Below are 23331 nucleotides of genomic sequence, written 5' to 3'. Positions count from 1 at the left end.
ACCTGATCACACATCAATACTTTTTTTCCTTAGAGCAACACTGTTCTATGCACCCACTCAAATTAATGTCTCTGCGTCAACTGTCTTATTTGCTGGGAAGAATGAATTAAAAATGTTAGTGTAAATTAAAAAAAAAAAAGGAAGAGACGTTGTAGACTCTGTCAGGATAAGAGCTTTGTAAGCATATTTTCAACCAGAAGGAAAAGGGAACTCTTGGTGTTCTCTCTCCCGTTAATCATAAGCACAGGCTTCTTTCAACAGAATTTCTCAGTTCTGGTTCTGATTTGGTGTAAATCAGATTTCTGACCTGGGGGAACTACATTATAGGCTAAAAAAATGTGAATTTGTAAGAAGACTGGATCTCTGTAACAGTCTCTTTCAATTAGTAAAAGATTTACCAAGGAAGACACAACTCAAAGCAATTATTTGTAATAAAAAGAATCTAAGAGACAGTGTAATATGGAATAAGACAATTGTTCTAACTTCTGTATTTTTCAAACATAACAAAGTGTCAGACACTGCTTGAAGCATGTCAAAAATATTCTTATTTAATCCTAAGAGTGGTACTAATATTTTATTCCCCATCTCATAAGTGAGGAAATTGAAAACAGAAATTAAGTAAATTGTTCAATGTCTCATAGCTGCCAAGTGTCTGCGCTGGGATTAGAACAAAGCACTTATGATTAAAGAATTGATATCCTCAGTCACAGTGTGATCTGGCCTCTATTTTAAAATGATTGTAAAATACAGAGCAGATCAATCAAAAGCCTTTAATAGAATGAGTACACAAAACTCTAGTTGTATAAGTCTGTATGTTTGAATGTGAGGCCATGGAGTATAGCAGAGAACTGAAAATCCGGAGACCTGGCTAGGTGCTTGAGAAATTAGTCTGGTGGTCCTACAAACAAAGGTCAAATGTGAGACTCCGCCCATGAAATTAGCAAAACATTTCTCAAAGCCACAGAAAGACTGAATTGAGAACACGTTTGCTGTTCTGGTTTTCATGCTTCATGGACAGTAACAGACTTGAATAAAGCCTGAAAGTGAAAATGTTGGTTGCTCAGTCATGTCTGACTCTTTGCTAGCCTGACTGTAGACTGCCAGGCTCCTCTGTCCGTGGAATTCTCCAGGCAAGAGAATTCCTGAGAATGCTGGAGTGGGTTGCCATTTCCCCCTTTGGGGCATCTTCCCAACCCAGGGGTGGAACTCAGGTCTCCTGCATTGCAGGCGGATTCTTTAACATATGAGCCACCAGGGAAGTCCCTGAAATAAAGCCTAGAAACAGTTAAAAAGAAAGGTGACCTTACATCTGTAGACAGGCAAGGAAGATAAGAACCCTCAGTCTAGAGAAATAAGAGAGTAGAAAATCAAACTCGGTGCTATTGATATTTGGATGAACACATCAGACAAGTAAATCAAGATGCTCCCTCCCCAAGAGTGCTGCTTTAATTGGTTGACTCAGGAGATGATATAATCTGAAATGCAAAGATTTGAAAGACAAGTCTAACAAAAGGAGTTAAATTCATAGGTGATACATTAATGGTGAGTTATGGAAAGAAGCTGTTGTGCGTGGCAAATATCCTATGTATAGTTCACTTTGCTCTATCCTCTGTCGTCATAAGTTAAAATATATGTAATTTCATGAATGCATTTGTTGCATTTAAAAATATCTCTTGTGCCCCACGAGGTTCATGCAAGACTATAAGCATCCTGAAAGCAGAGACCACATCACTAACATCCTCGTATGACCCATAGCATGCTCACCAGTAAATGCTTATATACAGTAAGTGCTCAGATATAATCATTAAAAAAAAAAAAAGAGAATACCAACCCAAATTTAAAACACTGGATCTGCACTCAAAAGTACTAATTTCATTTTTGACTCACCTACTAACTAGCAGCCCTGGAGGTCTCCTCTCTCTGATATTTCCCCGAAATGCGTGACCTCACTTCCTACCAAACAACAGGCTCATCTGTACGAACAGAGACAAAAAGGTCTGAAATTTTTTCTTTAGGTTATATAGAAATATCAAGCATGATTTGAACCTAACTCAGCCCAGTTCTAAAATGCCTGCTTTTTAAGTTTCACCATACTACCTCTCAGAATCCTCACCACCCTGGACCCACCTTAAGAGTCCAAGCCTTGCCTTTTGCTTCCCACCAACCTTTCTGCCCCTCGTCTACCCTCTTCCCAGGAGCTGACTCCCACAAGGTGCCTCCTTTAAAAAAATTATTTATTTTGTATTGAGGTACAGCCGATAGTTGTGATACAACGGTACAGCCATTGTGATAGCTTCAGGTGAACAGCGAAGGGACTCAGCCACACATACACGTGTATCCATTCTTCCCTAAACTCCCCTCCCATCCAGGCTGCCACATAACATTGATCAGAGTTCCATGTGCTACACAGTAGGGCCCTACCGGGTGCCTCCTAACCCCCCACCCACTCCCCACCTCAGGGGATGAGGCAGGAAAGAAGAGAGGCTAGAATGATCCGTCCATAATGCTACTTGTGCAAAGAAGAGTTAACACAGTTAACTGTCTGTATGTGAGACTGCAATCTTTGGAAAGGCCTGTTGCAAGCTTGGCCCTTGGCTGACATCTGGGAACTGGGATTTGGGGAGTATTCCCACAAATTTCCAGAACTGATAAGAATGGCTCACTGTGCCTAAACCGTTTGCACAAACAATATAGTTTATTCTGAACACCTGCTTTTATTCTGGGAGTCTGGAATTTGGACATGTCAGGCAGAGGGTATCTACGTGATCCTCCGTTTAAAACCTTGGTCCTCAATTTAAAAACTTGGATACTAAATCTCTAAAAGCTTCTCAGATAGATAACATTTCACACATGTTGCCACAACTCATCAACGGGGAGTGAAGAATGTCCTCTCCACCGGGAGAGGCTTCAGCCTGGTTTCCTCCCCACTTCACCCTACATGCCTTTTCCCTTGACTCACTTCGTATTTTTCACTGTAATGAATCTTAGCCATGTCCACTCTGCGCTGAGTCCTACGAGTTCTCCCAGCTAACTATTGAAATGGGGGGTATTCTTCAGCTCTGCTAAAAATTTTCTTGGGGGAAGAAAGAGGACTGAGGATGAATTGAAGTTTAGAGACCCTCTGGAGATCCACAGAATAATTCCAAGGATTATTCTGGAACTCTATGGCCCACACTAGGCTACTTAACGTTTGGGGAAAAATATTCCCATTATCCTCCAAAACATTACACATTTTTCTTAGCTATGGAATAAGGTTTTGCTGGCACTCTGAAAAGGCCAGAAAGTGTGGATACAAAGCAGCCTCCAGGATCTGTCCTTAGGAGACAGGCAATGTGAATGCTCTAAAAACAGCTTTGGAGTGTTTACAAACCATGGCATCCTTTGGGAAGGGAAAGCGCTCTATAAACAAAAGGTGATTTGCTTTTGATGGGGGAAAAAGATGGCCTTATTTGCCGGTGAAAAATTTCAGGAGAGTTTCCTTTTTTTCCACCCCCATGATTAAAACAAGCACCTATCTGGATTTGTGTTTCTAATGACAACAGGAGACATATGAGGCCATCATGAATATCTCAATCATTGGAACATCTCCCGAGGAGCAAGGCAGAGCAATCAACATGACTGTGTCAAAAAACAATGGGGAAAATAAAACCATCTTCGCAAGGCAGAGAAAATTCCAGAAACTTTTCACTATCAATATTGGACTGGAAGAAGCAAACAGATAAAGAGAAGTCTCTCATCTGAGTTCAATTTTCTTGATGAATGCTGTTGTATTAGTTGCTTGGTGGAGGTGTTTTTTTGTTTTGTTTTTTTAATCGTTTTTCTGCAATGCAATAAGATTCGCATGGATTTTATCCAAACCAGGCTAGGGAACTAGGGCTTTCTGTGCCTATTGCCAGATTAGATCCTTGCCTAATGAATGAGTTTTTTGCATCTTGACTGTGGCAATTTACTCCAGAGAGTCTCCTTCTGTTGCTTTCTCTGGAGTGGGGAGACTGTGTTGGGGGGGAGAGAACAGGAGAGGGGGATGGGTTTATTACTCCCAATATGCTCTGCGCTGCTGTGCCTATCTGTGCATATGCCTGGGACTTGGGGCATGTGGCCCAGGGGCTGCGAGTGTCCCGCTTAGCAGCTGTCTCCAGTATATTCTGACATAAAAGCCATTATATTTTTGGCTGGCTGATTGCTTTTTATTAAACAATTGTTGGAAGTTGGCTGATAACTTTTATGAATCTGAAATGAAAGCCTTGTTGAGAACTTCTGAAAGCAAACCATGCTTGGTCCACCTGGGAAAATCTGAAAGGGCTGGCATTCCATCTGCCAAAGAGAACTTGTATCAGGCCCAGCAACTGAGCGCTAGAGGAGGACAGCTTCCATTTCTCAAAGTACTGGGTTCTCCTGAAAGGCCAGTGCGTGGTTCTGGAACAGGGTCCAAAAAAAAAAAAAAAGTTACCCTCTTTACAATCTCCTGGGGAAATACAGGGGGGAAAAAACCTCTTTTTCCAACCCCCAAATCCTCTCTATAAAGGTAGTACAGAAAAAAATCACTCATTATTGAGAAAGCATTAAACCAGAATGTGATATGCATCACAGGCAATCCACTAAGAGTTTTCAAGGACGGAAAGAAAGTGTTTTCAAGATAAACCGTAACTAATCCTCAAGTAAGAGGACTGGAGAGCACCATTTGTCACACGTAATTCATCCTAACTTTACCCAGTAATTGGGGTGACCATCTATGTTAGCTCAGTAACTTAATCCACAAGGGAGCAAAGAGAGATGTCCGTGACAGGTGGTAGTTTTACAACTTGGAACAAGGCATCCACTGAAGTTAGTCCACCACCCTCCCAGAGAAGCTAGGAGGCAGGGGGCCATTCCCTTTGATGTGTGGTTTCAAAGAGAAGTCTCCCAGGTCCTCAGAAAGACAGTCCTGGGTCATAAAGCTGACAAGAAGGCTTATTCTGTTTCTAAAATGATGCATTTCAAAGACAGAGAGAAAGTACCTGCTTACAAGTTTTCTAGGGTAAATGTTCTGACAAGAAGCGCCAGGAGAGAAAGCTCTTTATTTTCAACAGGGAAAACCGAATCTCTTATTTTTCAATCATATTTGTCCTTGCAGGTCTTATTTTCCAATAATAGGTATTAGGGGTCCTCTAGGGACCAGGCTGTACCTGATTTCCAAACCACTGACGATAAAATTAACTGCAATGAATTATTTTGCTCATTTTTATACCTAAGTCCTTCTTCAGAAAGAAAAAGAAAGAAGAAAGGCAAGGAGGGTTTAAAGAGGGAAAATATAAAGAAGTTTAAAAGGAAATTACGTGACAGTTCATGGATTTCTTTCAAGTTATTTAGCATTTTTAAATGGTTCTCTAATGTAGAGAGGAGAAGTGGCCTTAACAAAGGGAACATGGAGGAGAAACAAAAGATTTTTGTCTCCATCAATTCCATTCTACTCTGAGGCTATACACAGGTTCTACCTTAACTCCAGTCTGTTCAGTTCAGTTCAGTTGCTCAGTCGTGTCCGACTCTTTGCGACCCCATGAATTGCAGCACGCCAGGCCTCTCTGTCCATCACCAACTCCCGGAGTCTACCCAAACCCATGTCCATCGAGTCGGTGATGCCATCCAACCATCTCATCCTCTGTCGTCCCCTTCTCCTCCTGCCCCCAATCCTACCCAGCATTAGGGTCTTTTCTAATGAGTCAACTCTTCGCATGAGGTGGCCAAAGTATTGCAGTTTCAGCTTCAACATCAGTCCTTCCAATGAACACCCAGGACTGATCTCCTTTAGGATGGATTGATTGGATCTCCTTGCAGTCCAAGGGACTCTCAAGAGTCTTCTCCAACACCACAGTTCAAGATTCCCCTATATGTTGGCCACAGGAAGCAGGAAAGAAAGTGTAAAAGACTTTAGAGCAATTTATCACTAATCTGAGAAATACTCTTCAAACTGCAGATCCTCTGGGCTTAAGCTACACACATGTTGAATTTCCCTTTCCTCTAAGACACCAAGTCTTTCTTCCTGAGGGTCGTCTCCATGGGCCCCTCTACCTGAAACACTTCCACGTCTGTGCCCACGGCATTGTCACCCATCTCTTCACCTGCTGAACTCCTTCTCAGCCTTCATGTCTTAGCCTCAGTGCCATGTCCTCTGAAGTCCCACAGATCAGGCCCCCCCTTACACGCTCCCATGGTGCCTTGTGCGTCCCCATATGGAACACACCACACTTGCAGTCACAAGTAAGGCAATTTCAAGTGCACACAGAGGCCGGGCAGTTAGCAAATGAGTGAGTCCCTGGGGATCTGAGGCCACGGCAGCATGTGCCACTCGTAAAGACATTCAGCTCTCCTTTAAAATGAGCGCCAGCCACAACGTGTATTTGCTATTCAAATTTAACTGGCTGCGGAACAATGGGAAAGACAAACATCAAACCCCACAGCAAGGGTCCAGGTACGAACTTTACTGAGCAAATTTGCAAACAGGCTCAACCAAAACAGGTCTACCGTCCCACATTCTCTCATCATCCCTCACACTGCCTGCAGGGTGAGGGAGGAGCCTGTGGACACAAGGTTTCTGCTGTGGGAGGGACACCGAGGCCTGCTCTCCTGCGAGCCTACCTTCTTTTTTTAAAGTCATGTATTGATTCCAACTTTTTTTTTTTTTTTGGCTGTACTGCCTGGCATATGGGATCTTAGTTCCCCGACCGAGGACCGAACTCACAGTCTTTGCAGTCCAAGTGCAGAGTCTTAACCACGGGACTGCCAGGAAAGCCCCTATTTTCCACCTTCTTCCAGAACAAGCAGGAAAGCAAGCTCGTCAGTGGGAAAACACTCAGACAGGAAGTAGGTCCTAGGCGATCGGGGAAGGGAGAGGGTACCAACCCTGCAAAGAATCCTCAGAGTACCAGCTGCCAGCACCTGGCAACCTAACAAGATGGCAGAAGCAGGTGGCTGGAGGGTGGGGTCCCCAGTCCCATAAGAAGCTGTGTTTGAGGACAGTGCCTCCCACCCGGGAGGGAAAAGCATTTTCCCCAGCACTCTGAGCTTCGAGGGTCCCTAGTCCATCTTCCTTATCTCTTGTTCACACAGGGAACCACTAGCCCCCAACTTTTTCCCCAACTTAAAAAAAGTACTTTTTTCCCTAGACTGTATCATTTCTATCTTATACAGAAGTTGTATTCTCAGAGGCTGACTCAGTACCTGGCATAGAGTAGGAGCTAAAAAAAAAAAGTTACGTGTTGAATAAATTTAGAATCATCTTCACGGTTTAAACACATAGCCTAGAATTGCCATCAAGATGTTTTACTGTCTCTCAAAAAAAAAAAATGTCCTGTGAAAACTATAAGGTGGGAAGCAAGCAGGAAAGCATTCCTTGTCATCTGCCTGTTAGGATTTCCTCCCGCCCTCCTCTTTTCAGTCAAGCCTGGCTTATTCTCTGGGGCTTTGCTCTGTCTCATTAATGTTGACACCTGATCTTCCCCAGCTCTCTGCAGTGGTGGGACTTCTCTTCCACTGCCTAATCACTCTTGCTCTTCATCTTTCAAACTGTCCACCCCAAAACTTTTTCCTCTATAGCTTCAGGCCAATTCATGACTCTTCTGAGACTTAATCATCTTCCTTTTGGCCTGGGTTAGCTCAGAGAAGTAGACTGAAAAATGCAGAAGGGCTTTAGAAAAATAAAGGAGAAATTCTGTACTGGTCACATTCTTATAACCAGTAGAAGGTTCATTCATCTCTCATTTCCCCTTTCCCCTGGGAGTCGAGGTCCTCCTGGTGGAAGATTTGATGTCAAGGCACAGGGAGGGGAATGAATAGATCTGCCTGCCGACCAGATCCCAGAATAAAAGTAGAGCTGAGAGCCTGCAATTCCTGCTAAGTACCTACACTGCTTGCAAAAGACCAGAAGTTTTCTATCAAGGTCACCCTTGTCTTTAGATCAATAAGCAAAGACGATAGCAGATTGTAAGCGTCCTCTTGGGTCAAGTTAAGACCACAAGGGAAGCATAAGGAGGTGAGAGGGTTAAGACCTGGTGTTCACAGGCATTTGGATCTCAACTGTTTCTAGATCTAATACCACAGCATTCAGCTTCCTCAGACTGCACCTGTACTCAGGCTATTTGAGTCTGTGAAAAACTATAAAGCAAACCATCAAAACAGGACTGTGACCATTACCCCAACCCAAGTGCTGCCATTACTGAGCTCTTTGAGACACCCAGAGGCAGTTGACAATGGAGCTGAGTAGGAAAGCAATCAAATGTGAACATTTCAGTCAGGGAACAACTTCAGATTGCTCACCCTCTGATTAACTGCTTAAAAAAAAAAAATTGGAGTTCTAACTTTATATTCCATTCTGCACTCTGAGTCATGATTGCCCTGTAAAATGTCCTTATCAAACATGAGGGGGGAAATTAATAAGCTCACAGAATGAGTGGAATTACTCCAGCCAAACAAAGAAGGCAAGAAAATAATTTCTCGGCTATGACTATTAAGGTCAAGACAGGGATTGGAGAACAGATATTGACATGCTTAATGGTACTCAAAATGGGGAGCCTCGAGAAGAAAGACCAGGCTAGCAAGAAGCAACAGAGAGAAGCAATACAATCAGAAAATAAACCATTCCTCTCATTTTTGTCTAAAAAGTCTCTGCTGATAATCTTGATAAACTGAGAACGGGAAGAAACCATAGGCATATGCTGTCGCTACTGTATTTATTCTTGTTTCGCTCTTTCCCAGAAGAACACTAAAGCTTGCACTCTGAGCTCACCTTTGAGAAATGCAACATAAAAAGGCAATTTCGGAACAGCAGGGCATGGCTTCTGACATCTGATCGACAGCCTAAATGCATTTTATCTTATCAGCTCCTCTCCCTCTCACTCGCCTCATTTTTCTTTATTCCCAGCTGCAGCCATCCTTTGCTCATCCTCAGCCCCCGGATTCCCATCTCGCTTATGGAAGATTTTAAAAGAAAAACATGTTTTTTATTAAAGTCATATACAAAGCATCCCTGTGTCTCTGGACCCTCAGGCATGGGTACATATTGGTTTGCTCTGTTTAGGAAAAGAAATTGGTGGCATATTTTGTTCCCTATCTGGACACCAAGAAAATTAAACTGAGTATCTTTCTGTCAGTTGCTACACAAGAACCATACAATCAGCCTGGCTTCTTTTCTTCTTTGGGCCCCCTGAATGAAAATAGTTTCAAAAGTGTGTTTCGCGCATGTTATCCAGATGGATGGAAAGACATTCTGATATGAATTAAGACTTAGCTACTTGAGAAGAGAAATGAAGACTATGACCAAAGTGCTACAAAAGGAAAGGGAAATCAGGAAGTAATGAAGTTATCCATATTATTCAGAACAGCCAGCAAACTGGAGGGGAGCAAGATGGAAGATAATCCTTCCTGAATTACCTGTTTTAGCTACATACATCCATCAAATTCAAGAGAAAAGGGAGAGAGAGAGGGAAGGGAGACAAGTAACTGACCATTATCAAATTAATTAACTGTGCCTATGAATAGATACATGTATTTTCCTACTCTCTTCTCAAACTGTTAGTCACTCAGTTGTGTCCAACTCTTTTGCGACCCTATGGACTGTAGCCCGCCAGGCTTCTCTGGCCATGGAATTCTCCAGGCAACAATACTGCGGGGGTTAGCCATTTCCTTCCCCAGGGGATCTTCCCCACCCAGGGAGCGAACCCAGGTCTCCCACATTGCAGGCAGATTCTTTACCAATGAGCCACCTGGGGAGCCCCTTCTCAAACTAACAGTTAGTTTAATTGCACTCTGCCATTGTCATGACTGAATGATAGCAAAGGAAAGCTATATTTTATTCAGTGTGATAAAAACAGATACTGTGCTATTGTTTGCTACTTTATTTCTAGAGATGATGGGAGAAAGAAGCAGCTCATCCTATGAATGTTAAAGCACAGGTTTGGGAGTCAGACCACAAAGACTCAGGTCCCAGCTCTGCCACGGACTAAATGTGTAAACTTGGACTTTGTAAACTCACCTCTGCAAGTCTCAATTCCCCACATATAAGATTAGATATCCTACTTTCTCAAGTGTAGTGAGAATTAAATAATCATCCATGAAAGCTTTTTGCAGAGTTCCTGGGGCACATACATGCACGCGCACACACACGCACACATACGCACACTAACCACTCAGTGAGTGTCACCTGCCTTGATGATTATTATCAGTAGCAATTTTCAGTTTACAAATCTTGAGGAGAATAACATCAGTGGCAAACTGAATGAATAGATCAACATTAAAAGAGCAGAACTATCTGTCCGTCTTTACAAAGGGCGCACATTTTCTAGAATTTAAGGTTAGAATTTAAGGTACGGGTATATATAAGTCACCATGAACATTTTTTTCCTCCATGAATTTGTTGAACAAAGAATTACTTCTAACATTTACTCTGTGTACAGAAACATACCACTTTAGCAACATGATCAGGTACAGGAGATATTTGTGGCACAAATGGATTTCTTCAGGATGAAGAGAGGAAATAATTAGGTAGAGAGCCAAAGATAGAAATGGAGATTTAGTTGGGTGGAGGGGGAAGGAAGGAAGGTGTGGAGTTTTTATAGAAATCATTTCTGAAGGTTTGAAACTGGCCCAGGTTCCAAAATGTAACCTTTTCTGAATCACACATCACTGATAGCAAGGGGAGCTAGTGCCTCATGCTGACTTCTATTCTCCCTAAATAGAAACGTTCCTGCTGCACCGTCCAGGGTAGTAGAAAGAACTCTCTGCCTAATCGCAGAGGAGACTGTAAGTGTTACCTTTCTTAAATTCTTCTTTCAACATCATGCAGTTCTTCTACGTCCCCTCAGCCTCTGAGTCACATGTTTGTTTGTTTCTTTGTTTAGATAGCATTTACGGAACATCATGTGTCAGCGACTGCAGAGAACACAGGTGGCCCACGCTGGCTGTGCTGAGGGAGACTGCAGTCTAAAGGAATATACGAACTCTGGTTATTATATCTTCCTCTACACAACGTGTGTGCTTATTCCTCATTTCTCTCCCTACCAGCCCCACCTCCCTCTCTCTTCCTTTTGCTGAAGGCAAAGAAACCAATCAGCCCAGCTGGTTAGAATGACATTTTTTTAATGAAAGCAAGCATATTTTGAGTCAGGAGTTCTTCTTTTAGTCAAATATATGAAAGTTATTTTTAATGACCTTGCTACATCTAGTTGAACTGTTTAGAAACCATTTGTTTTACTTCATTATTTTCTCCAGTGTTCCACGGAGATGAGGTTGCCAGAGTAATGACCAGTGAACAGGTGAGGAATTTCTGTATTATAGTAAACAAAAAGCCTGGCAGTTCGCCAACACTCCCAAAGGAGACTGTAACATAAAGCCTGAATATTTAAGCAATGCTTATGGTATTTTTGTAATAGCTTTGGCAACAAAGACTGCCCTTCAAATCCCCATTTAAAAAACTGGTATCTATGTTTAGAATCCTGGAGAAGGAAACGGCAACCCACTCCAGTGTTCTTGCCTGGAGAATCCCATGGACGGGGGAGGCTGGCAGGCTACAGTCCACAGGGTCGCAAGAGTCGGACATGACTTAGTGACTAAACTACTACTACTATGTTTAGAATAGTCCTTTGTCCCAGATCACACACACACAATTTTAAACACTAGCATTTAAGGGAAAACAAAAGGAAGTATTCCTTCAAACAAGTACAGTATACTAACTCGTGACCCCGGAGAAGTTGCATGGGCTGCACATGTGAACAGATTAGAAAATGACTTGAGGGCAGAGGCAAGGTGGCCACGTGGCTAAACCTCTGAACCTCTTCAAAGGAGACAAACAAAAAATAGACAATACAACTAAAATGTCAAACAAACAACCCCCCCCCAAAAGCTCCATCGTTATAAAAAAAGACACTTTTTCTCATTTCAAAACTCTTTAAAATATATTGGGTGTTTAAAGCAAAAATAGTGATAATAAAAAAATAGGGCCTATAACTCAAATAGAAGTAAAATAACTGACAGCAGAAGCACAAAGCAGAAAGGAAAAAATAGAAGTATACTGCTTTAAGATTTTGTTCACACACTTACATAATATTATTTGAAGATAGATTACATTGTAATGAGTCAAAGATATATACTGTAATTCCTAGAGCAATCACTGAAAACTAAAACAAAAAGGAATACCCAAAAAACCAAGAGTGCAGATAAAAATCGAGGGACAGAAAATATTTAGTTAATCCACTGAGGAGAAGAAAGTGGAACAAAAAACAGTGGGACAAATAGAAAATATACAGCAAAACATACTTTACCTGTCTCCTGAGAAATCTGTATGCAGGTCAAGAAGCAACAATTAGAACTGGACATGAAACAACAGACTGGTTCAAAATTGGGAAAGGAGTACATCAAGGCTGTATATTGTCACCCTGCCTATTTCACTTATATGCAGAGTACATCATGCAAAATTCCAGGCTGGATGAATCACAAGCTGGAATGAAAGTTGCCAGGAGAAATATCAACAACCTAGATAAGCAGATGATACCACTCTAATGACAGCAAAGAGGAACTTAAGAGCTTCTCAATGATGGTGAAAGAGGAGGGTGATAAAGATGGTTTGAAACTCAACATTCAAAAACTAAGATTATAGGATCTAGTCCCATCACTTCATGGCAAATCAAAGGGGAAAAAGTGGAAGCAGTGACAGATTTTATTTTCTTGGGCTCTAAAATCACTGCAGACAGTGATTGCAGCCATGAAATTAAGAGATCCTTGCTCCTTGGAAGAAAAGCTATGACAAATATAAACAGTGTATTAAAAAGCAAAGACATCACTTTGCTGACAAAGATTCATATAGTAAAAGCTATGGTTTTCTCAGTAGTCATGTATGGATGAGAGAGTTGGACTATAAAGAAAGCTGAGCACTGAAATTGATGCTTTTGAATTCTGGTGCCAAAGAAGACTCTTGAGAGTCCTTTGGACTGCAAGGAGATCAAACCAGTCAACCCTAAAGGAAATCAACCCTGAACACTCCTTGGAAGGACTGATGCTGAAGCTGAAGTTCCGATTCTTTGGCCAACTGGTACAAAGAGCTGACTCACTGGAAGAGACCCTGATGCTGGGAAAGATTGAAGGCAGGAGGAGAAGGGGGCATCAGAGGATGAGATAGTTGGATGAAATCACCAACTCAATGGACATGAATCTGAGCAAACTCCAGGAGACGGTGAAAGACAAGGAAGCCTGGCATACTGCAGTTCACAGGGTCACAAAGCGTCAGACACAACTTAGTGACTAAGCAACAACAACAAGTCCAGCCACACCAATAAATGGCCTAAGAAAACCAAGAACCGGCTATATGGCTGTATACAAGATATCCACTTTATGTATAAGACACAGATAGCTTAAATGCAAAAGTACTAAAAACATACCATGCAAGCAGTAATAAAAAGCTGGTGTGACTGCTATATTTAAAATAGATAACCAACAGGAACCTACTGTATAGCATATGGAACTCTGCTCAATGTTATGTGTCAGCCTGGATGGGAGGGGGGTTTGGGGGAGAATAGATGCATGTATATGTATGGCTGGTTCCTTCGCTGTTCAGCTGAAACTATCACAACACTGTGAATTGGCTACACCCCAAAACAAATAAAAAGTTTAAAAAAGAAGAGAGAACTCAGCTTTGCAAAGATATGCCACCATCAAAAGAAACATAGCTCTAATTAGTTGGGAAACAGTCACATGTCTTTACCCTGACCTTGCACAGTGTCCAATTAGATGTTGAGTATTTTTTGTGATTTCCATGAAATTTTGAAATATCCCATGGTGTCCCATGACAGACTCCCCTCCCTGTCCCCACTCCCCCCCACCCCCAGGACATATCAGCACACAATTTGGAAACTGTGAATTTGGATTCAAATAAACATAATATCTCTCTATCAAAAAAAGTTGGTGTAGATCTATTAATATCAGACAAAATAGACTTCAGAACAAGTAATATATCAGGGATTAAGAAGAACATTTTATAATGATGAAAAGAAAATGTAAAAATCCTAAATTCTCACATTTTAAATTTACCAAATAACAGAGTTTTAAAATATATGGAAAAAAACTTAGAAAGCTGAAAGGAAATACAGACAAATAATTATACTGTATCAATAATTATACTGCATACTTTTTATATAACTTATAAAAGAATAAGGCAAAAAAAAAAATCAGTCGGTATTTAGATGATTTTAACAACATTATGAAACAACTTAACCTAACTGCTATTTGAAGAAACTCAACCCAAGAACAGTAAAATATATATTCATCTCAAATGCATAAGGAAAGGATATTTACCATGAAAGGCTTTATTTTGGACCAAGTCTCCAATAAATTGAACTGAAATCATTGACAGTAGATTACCTGGCCCCAAAGAAACTGAACTAGAATTCAATAACAAAAGGCACCTGGAAAATCTCCAAACATTGGAATCTAAATATGTGAAATCTAAAAAATAAACAAATGTCTGTAACAAGCTAGAAACAGGCTCACAGATATAGAGAACAAACTAGTAGTTACCAGTGGGGAGCAGGAAAGGAGACAGGCAAGACAGGGGTAGGAGATTAAGAGATACAAACCACTATGTATAAAATAAATAAGCAACAAGGATATACTATACAGCACAAGGAAATAGAGACATTATTCTGTAGTAACAAATGGAGTATAATCTACAAAAATATTGAATCACTTGGTTGTACACCTGAAACTAATATAATATTGTAAATCAATTATACTTCAGTAAATAATAATAAAAGACAGAAAAAAATCTCATGGAAATTATAAGTTACTAAACTAAATGAAAACAAAAATAGAGTGTATTGAAATTTCAGGGATGCAGCTAAAACAATTATTAGAGGAAAATGTATAGCATGAGATGCTTATATTAAATAAGATAATGGCCTAAAACCAACAATCCAAACTTCAAACATAGGAAACTAGGGTAGGAGCAAGTTAAATCCAAATTAAACAAAGTATGGAAACAAAAAAGAGAGGAAATCAATGAAATAGACGAGAGAGAGAGAGAGAGAATCAATCAATCCAAAAGCTGCTCCTTTGAAAATTTCAAACATTGGTAAATTTTTAGAACAATAAAGAAAAAAAAAGTAGAAGCCGTAGAGAGAAGACACAAGGAACATTACTTATACCCAGGTAAGCATCCTCCAAATGTATATTGAGCAATATTTTAGGACAGTTACGGAGGAGTGACCACCATGGGCCACTCATCTTTCCTGCTTCCAAATAAGAAGGCTCAGTGAAATTACTGTCTCTACTCCACGCAGATATGCTAAGGGCAATGCTTACTGATAAATCATCTTTTTTGGTGGTACTTTGGGATTGTTTTGGTTTTCTTGCTTGGTTTTTGCTTCTGTTTATAATTTTCCCAGTCAAGAATCACATGTGAAGCTGATAAATATGATCACAAAATCCTGGACTTTGAGCCAGTGCTGTGACTGGATGGAACTTTTGTGGTATCTACTTTGGGGAAAGGTAAATGCATTTCCATGTAGGAAGAAAACAGAGTACAACTACATAGGGTGTATTGTTTTCCCCCAATATTTACTGCCAGCTGTCTCAGTGTATAATCCTCTTCAGAAAAATATTCCCACAGCAGATGATACATACTAACCTATTGCCATGACTTGCAAAGCCTCCTAAGAGAAGAGTACATTTCCTTCCAGAAGCCAGCCTATAATTAACCTGGTTCATTGTTGAAAGTCACCAAATATATCACTCCAACAACTAAGGATATAGCAGTTTTGTATGGCCTGAAGCCTATGGAATTTGGGGAGTCATGTTTAAGGCAAGACTATATAATCATATAGTAAATAAATAAATATTTATTTAAAACTTAAAGAGAAATAAAAAGTCACAAATATTAAAAAGCTCACAAATTCATCAAACATCACACACACACACACACACACACAAAACACATAGTATCTTTTTTAAATTTACTGACCCAATACACATCTACAACAATTTTTCCTACATTTGTCGCCTACACACTCTTTATCTCTTGATATGATAATAATTTTGTTTTTTTAAGAAAAGTTTCTTTCAAGTGAGAAAAAAGAACCTATTATTTCCTTTACCATGGCTGATCAAAATTTGTGTTTTAACTATAGATAGTTTAGAAATATTTCTTTCAACCTCACAACCCTTTATTAGCAATTTTTATAATGACTCATCATAAATACTTTGGATGTATCACACTTGTTAACATTAACTAATTTGTCACTGATATCCCTGTTTAACTGCCTAGTGAGAGTATTATAATGGATCCTGAAACTTGGTGTTGTGATAGCAGTAGTTGGCACATTAGGTAGGAGGAATCCTCCCAGAAAGCATTCCTACACTGGGATGGTTAGTAATTTAACTACACACAAAATGAGGGAAACTTACATAAATATATCATACTAAACACGTATTAAATGCAGATTCTCTGTGACAAAAATGTCCTTACTGATATACCCTTTGAACTAGCAGTTCCAATTCTAAATATCTATTTCAATATACTGTGAAAAAATTACTAAATAATTTGCATACAAGACTATTATTTGTAATAAAAAAAGACTGTAAACAACTCAGGGCAACTCAAATGTCACTAGTAAGAGGCTGGTTTAATAACATAAGATATATCCACAAGTGGAATACTATGCAACTGTAATAAGGAATGAAGAGATCTCTACATACTGCTATGCAAAGGTCTCTAAGATATGTTAAGAGAAAAGTGCAAGTTTTGGAATAGTATTAATGGAATACTCTTTTATCTAAGATGTGGTGCTAAAAAAGAGATTCCATAACTCTTAGAGCTATGCACTAAAGTTTTTACGGATGAAATGATACCAGGTCTTAGGTTGTCTTTACAATATTTTTATATGGCTGTAGTTGGGGAAAGGAAGAATAAAGTGGGTAAAGATGCAGGTAAACATAATCTTTGACCAAATATGGTCTTAATAACTACAGATACACTGAAACAAATATATAAACATTTGTTTATAAAGATGTAGCATTGTAGTAGCAAAATAAATAAATCTGAAACAACCTAAATTCTGTCAGTAGAGTACTGGTTTAATTAATTATGCTACATGTGTACAGATTCTCTTATCAGGCATGATATTCTGGTCCAGAACAATAGATGAGTTCTCTGATGAGTTTCGTGGGTCATCTCAAATAGCAAGAAGATTTTTAGTTAAGATACACTTCCTCCATTTTATACTCCAGAGAATCATATAGTTTACATGATGTTCTCCAGAAAGTCATGCCTCATAAATCCATGGATTTTACATTTGTTTACCATAAGCAATCCTAATTCAGGGTTGTTCTACTCGAAACATTCCATAGATAAAGACTCTCCAGTTAAGAAGTATTATTAGCCTGTTGCTCAGTGGTCTAGATACCATGCTGATAAGGAGATAAGGTTGGATCATCCACTTAGGATTCTTTTCCCTGAGTGCATCCTCCCCAGTAATGAAGAGATAAAGGGATCGAAGGTCCCCATACATACACACATGTGCTTGCATGAGCATGAAACAATTCTGGCATAAATGCAAAGAATTATTTACAATGGTTGCATCTGAGAGGTAGCTCTGAGGAATAAAAAGGGGGAAAAGAGAAATGTATACTTTTTAATCCGTACTCATCCGCACTTTTGACTATTTTAGTACCATGAATATTGCCTTTGGATTTTCAACATTATTATTTTTAAAAAAGTACTTGGAACAAATTAATAGGTAAATAAATCCATAATGGGTTACTTAAAGAATCTGGACTATATCTGAGGAGAAGTCATAATATTTTTAAGAAAAACAACACCCCTGTCAGCTATCTTTGGGTCCCACCAACAAATAGACTTGGGCTTCCCAGGTGGCACTAGTGGTAAATCACCTGCCTGCCAGTGAAGGAGACATAAGAGATGCAGGCTCATTCCCAGGGTCGGGACGATCCCCTGGAGAAGGAAATGGCAACCCACTCCAGCATTCTTGCCTGGAGAATCCCATGGACAGAGGAGCCTGGTGGGCTACAGTCAGTCCATGGGGTCACAAAAGAGTCAAACACGACTGAGTAACTAATGCTGTCATAAAAAATAGAGAAAATGTGCTGTTTCTCCAGCAAATCCTGGCTATTATAACAGCACATTATATTAAAAGAGCATTCATGGGTTTTTGAGTCCTAGTCCTTTCAACACGACTTTGAGGAAATTTTCCAACTACTCTGAGCCTCAGTTTCCTTGTACATAAAATGGGTAAAAGCTCACCAACCTCATAGAGCTGTTTTGAAGATTTAGAGAAATAATATTGAACATAGAGTGTTAAATAAGTTTATATACAAATAAACTTAACACAGAATGTGTGTGTGTGTGTGTGTGCGTGTGTGTGTGCATGTGTGTGTGTGTGTGCATGTGTAGGCGTGTGTGCATGTGTAGGCGTGTGTGCATGTGTATGTGCGTGTGTGTGTGCTCAGTCGTTCAGTCATGCTCAAGTCTCTGCAGCCCCATGGACTGTAGCCCGCCAGGCTTCTCTGTCCATGGAATTTTCCAGGCAAGAATACTGGAACGGGTTGCCATTTCCTACTCCCAGGGAATCTTCCCAACCCAGGGATCAAACCTGTGCCTCTTGCGTCTCCTGCACTGGCAGGAAGATTCTTTACCACTAATGCCACCTGGGAACCCATTAACACAGAGTAGTTACTCAGTAAATACCGTTTATGATCTTTAACTGTATTATAGATAAAGCCAGGCAAACGGCACAGCAGTCATTCTCACAGGGCTATCTTAATTACCATGGACTTCCCTGGTGCCTCAGTGGTAAAGAACCCACCTCCCAATGCAGGAGATGCAGGTTCAATCCCTGGGTTGGAAAGATTCCCTTGGTAAGGAAATGGTGACCCACTCCAGTGTTCTTGCCTGGGAAATCTCATGGACAGAGGAGCCGGGTGAGCTACAGTCCAAGGGGTCACAAAAGAGTCAGACATGACTTAGTGGCTAAACAACAACAACAATCTTAATTACTATGCTTTCTACAAAAACCAGCAGGCAAGGGAACTACCTCTGGCCTTCTAACCTCTGGAATTCAGGAGTAAAATTCCATCTAGAGTCTGGAATAAAATTAAATTTGATGACTGTTGTCGCTATCATTTTTCCTGTATATCAGTCACTGCCAAACGTCGGAACGAACCAAACATTTCAGGACTGACCAAACAAATGCCTGCTGCTGTGAGGGTGCGGGTTCCCAGTACCCGGAGATCAAACACAGGACCTGCGGCATGCTGGAGAGACCCCCAGACGTAATCACAACTGTCCAAAGTATAGGAAGCGGTTACTGGGGGAGCAGAAGAGCTGTGTGTCTCTTCACGTACTTCTCTTTTCACTAGACTGGCAAAGAGAAAAAAGACCACTTTGCCTACCAAGCAGAGCTTTTGCTAAACAGCACAGCTCACCCTGGCTACCTGCAAGTCTCTCTTATCCCTGCCCTCTGGGCAAAAACATTAGATGGTAGGGCTGGCCGGGGAGAGAGGAGTGGAAGGCAGATGGGGTGGGAATTAAATTCTTTAGCCTAGCGTTTTACTCCCTTACTGAGAATAAACACTGAGCTTCCATCAGAGGTGTTGATCCAGGACCTCTTGACACTGAGATTCTTCTCCATTTAAAAAAAAAAGTATTTTGAAATAAAACTGACTTAACAAACACTTGGAAGTAAAAAAGGGGAGGACTGCTTGGATGGTTTTGTTTTCAAGTGGAATCCTTTCTTTTCTGAAGGCTACAGATTCACAAACAATAACTGTGGAGTACACTGAATGGATTCATGTCTTCCATATATTCTCTAACAAAGCTTCTGGAATCTTACACTCCAACTGACCAAAGCATCTCTTCCTTTGCACAGCAAACCCCTGACACATAGACCTGGTCATGAGTGTAGCCCCATCTCTATTATTAAAGCTAAATACATTCCCACAGTGAGATTCTCTGTTAAAAACTCTGATGCTACATGTGGAAATTAAAGAGGGGGCAGAGATGTAGTTCCAGGAATTTTGGAGATGGTATGGGGGTCAGCTGATAGCAAAATAACATGATATTGATATCAGAAAACAGACTTTCAAATGAGGGAAGCATGTGTTCCAATTAATGCCTCTTTGACAGAAACGACATAAGTGATTTAACCTCTCTAACTTCTATTTCCTCATTTCGAAAATGGAGGAAAGCACAGTTAGGGATTCCAAGGTGGCACTAGTAAAAAGAATCCACCTGCCAATGCAGGAGACGCAAAAGGCACAGGTTCAACCCCGGGTTGGGAAGATTCCCTGGGAGTAGAAAATGAAACCTGCTCCAGGTTTCTTGCCTGGAAAATGCCACAGACAGAGAAGCCTGGCAGTCCATGGGGCCACAGAAAGTCGGACACGACTGAGTGACTGAGCACACACATACACAGTTATGTATTGTCTTCTGATGATGATTAAATGCATAAAAAGATATTACAGATATGCTCAATAAACAGTATACACATAGACACACACAATGGAATACTACTCAACCATAAAAAGGAATGAAATAATGGATGGGCTGAGAGATTATTAGCAACATGGATGGGCTCAGAGATGATTAAACTAAGTGAGGTAAACTGTGTATGTGTGCTAAGTCATTTCAGTCACGTCTGACTCTTTGCGATCCCATAGACTAATAGACTGCCAGGCTCCTCTGTCCACGGGGATTCTCCAGGCAAGAATACTGGAGTGGGTTTCCGGGCCCTCCTTCGGGGGATTTTCCCAACCCAGGGATCAAACCCACATCTCTTACGTCTCCTGCATTGGCAGGTGGGTTCTTTACCACTAGTACCACCTGGGAAGCCCAAGACAAATTCCATATGATACCACTTTTATGTGGAATCTAAATTTAAAAAAAAAATGAACTTATTTACAAAAGAGAAATAGATCCACAGGTACAGAAGATAAATTTGTGGTTACCAAAGGGGAAAGGGATGGGGGAGGGATAAAATAGGATGCTAGGATTAAGATGATACACTACTATATATAAAATAAACCAACAAGCACGGAGAACTATACTCATGTTTTGTAATGAACCATATGGGAAAAGAATCTGAAAGCGAATCGCTGGGCTGTGCACTCGAAGCTGACACAACACTGTCAATCAACTATACTTCAACTAAAAAAGAAAATTTAAAGGTAGCCAGTATTGACTCTGATATTATTGAAATTTTAAATTAAGTACTATTTAAAATAAAATCAAAAGGGCCTATAAACATTAAAAATGCATTTAACAGACTTAGAGATAAAGATGCAATGAAGGACAGAGGGAAAGAAGCCAGCAAGGGAGGGAGGTGGCAGGAGGGAAGAGACGGGTTTGGTGATGGAAGGGCCCCTCCTGAGGTTCTCTGCTTGGGCACCGTTACTCTGGGTCTTGGCTGGGGGGGCGGGGAGGCACCTTTCCTCCAACAATGTCTAGAAATGCCAACTCCCTCCTCTCTCTCCAGATTTACCTGTGACTGCTCATGCTACCTCTTCCCCTTCCACCAATTTGACCACTCAACTGTATATGACTTCCTCAGCTGGGGGGAGTGGTATGCTTTCTTCCTTTGGGAGAATAATTAAGCCCCAAACAATCAATATTTTCACACCTTCCCAACTCCTGCTTCGTCACCTGTACTCACAACTGTTGGTTCTCAACTACTAGCCCTGATTTCCAAGGAAGTTATGAGGAAAATCACAGAAATCCCTTTTCCCAGCCCCTTCTCACCATTAGGAAAGGCTGCCATGATAAAGAAATGGTGGGGGGAGATACGGGGGGAGAGGTAGGAGGGAGATTCAAGAGGGAGGGGCATGCATGTACCTATGACCAATTCGTGTTGATACATGGCAGAAACCAACACAACAAGGTAAAGCAATTATCCTCCAATTAAAAACAAATTTAAAAAATAAGAAAAGGAAATGTCAGGGAAAAAGGTAAAAGTCAATGCAGAGCTGAGCTAAACAGGGGGGTCCTTGCAAGGAAGGAGCAGTCAGGCAACTCAAAAATATCTGAAAGGTACTGCGGTCTTTTTGAAGATTTGAGTTTTTTTTTTTAATTCAGCGTTATTGTTACAGGAATAAAGAGAAGAGACTATATTGCTGCATTGTTTTGTAAGACATTTCTACCTCCAAAATCATATGTGTAAACCTAGAAAGAAGAAAGGATATATTTTAAATGTAAAAACACTGGAGTCCTTTCCAATCTTCCTTCCTTTGTTAATGACATTGGGTTTCTTTGTTCTGGAGACTCCCAGAATGATACAGGGAAAATTTTTCCAGCTGAGCTATGCCAGTCACTTTCTGCTCTTGTGTCAAACCCCTTTTCTTTAAATTTGGCTGCCTTGGAATAAACTTTCTTGTTAGATAGATTTCCAACAAAAGTGAGAGGCTGGGAAGCTGTTTTATTCTTGAGCAGCTTTACTCTCTCCCAATTGCCTCCTTATTTTCCCTATGGAGAATATTAGCATTCTCCCTATTAAAACTCAATCTGCCACTTTAGAGGATAATGATTAACTTTAATACGTCTGTGCCTTTCATTGTAATCTAAACTCTAGAATTAAATCAAATGTAATGGAAAGAACGGAATTAAGACAACTGGGCACTGGTCCCAGTACGACCGATAACTGGTTGTCTGACCTTAGGAAAGCCTTCAATTTCTCTGGAACTTCATCTATAAAACAGAGTGGTAGGAATAGACAATCTCTAAATTTCTTGTGGCTTTAAAATTGTGTTTGTATTGAGATAGGCTGGGACCTGGGACCCTTTACCACCGAGCTTGCACCTGGACAACCATCTCCTCCAGCGACAGAATACAAAGAAATAATAAGGGGCTAAAAATAACTACATGCATGTGCAGTTGGGCAAATTTCTGAACAAAAAGATACAAAAAGGCCAAAATCCAAACCACCACTTCTGAGATGCTGGGAACAAATGCAAGAAATTGCACATGACCCCTGCACCCGCTATACCACCAAAGGGGTGGGTAGACCACCCAAGCCAGCCCTTCAGCCAATCCACCATCCACCCCTACCCTCGCCTCATTCAAGGGACCAGCTCACCACAAGCCCCCCTTATTCCCCGTCAGGGGAATAAGCCTCCCTTGGGCTGCAACACCAGTCCCAGGAAGGCATCATTGCCTGAATTTGTCTTCTGGCCTCCTAACAATTTCTGTTGATTAGAGTCCAAGAACCCAGGTCGGTTACAGTGTGAATAAGGAACAGTTTACAGTATGAATAAGGAACCCCCAGATTTAAAAGCTAATTGGTTGCGAGTAGTTTTCTATTAATAGTT

The 23331-nt window shown here is 40.7% G+C and overlaps 1 long non-coding RNA gene across 1 annotated transcript in view; it reads right to left on the bottom strand.

Moving 5' to 3' along the window:
- The window catches only part of LOC145513671 (uncharacterized), a 793767-nt gene that overhangs the window by 747492 nt on the left and 22944 nt on the right, over positions 1-23331 (bottom strand). Inside the window, exon 2 of the long non-coding RNA XR_014059664.1 lies at positions 10785-10953. This is a non-coding gene — a long non-coding RNA (uncharacterized LOC145513671). The remainder of the gene's footprint in view (positions 1-10784; positions 10954-23331) is intronic.

Source organism: Giraffa tippelskirchi, chromosome 7, assembly GCF_054371585.1.
Source record: "Giraffa tippelskirchi isolate mGirTip1 chromosome 7, T2T-mGirTip1v1.2.pri, whole genome shotgun sequence".
Lineage (NCBI taxonomy): Eukaryota > Metazoa > Chordata > Mammalia > Artiodactyla > Giraffidae > Giraffa > Giraffa tippelskirchi.
Note: the sequence above shows the minus strand (reverse complement) of the source record. Positions and strands in the feature narration are given on the sequence as shown.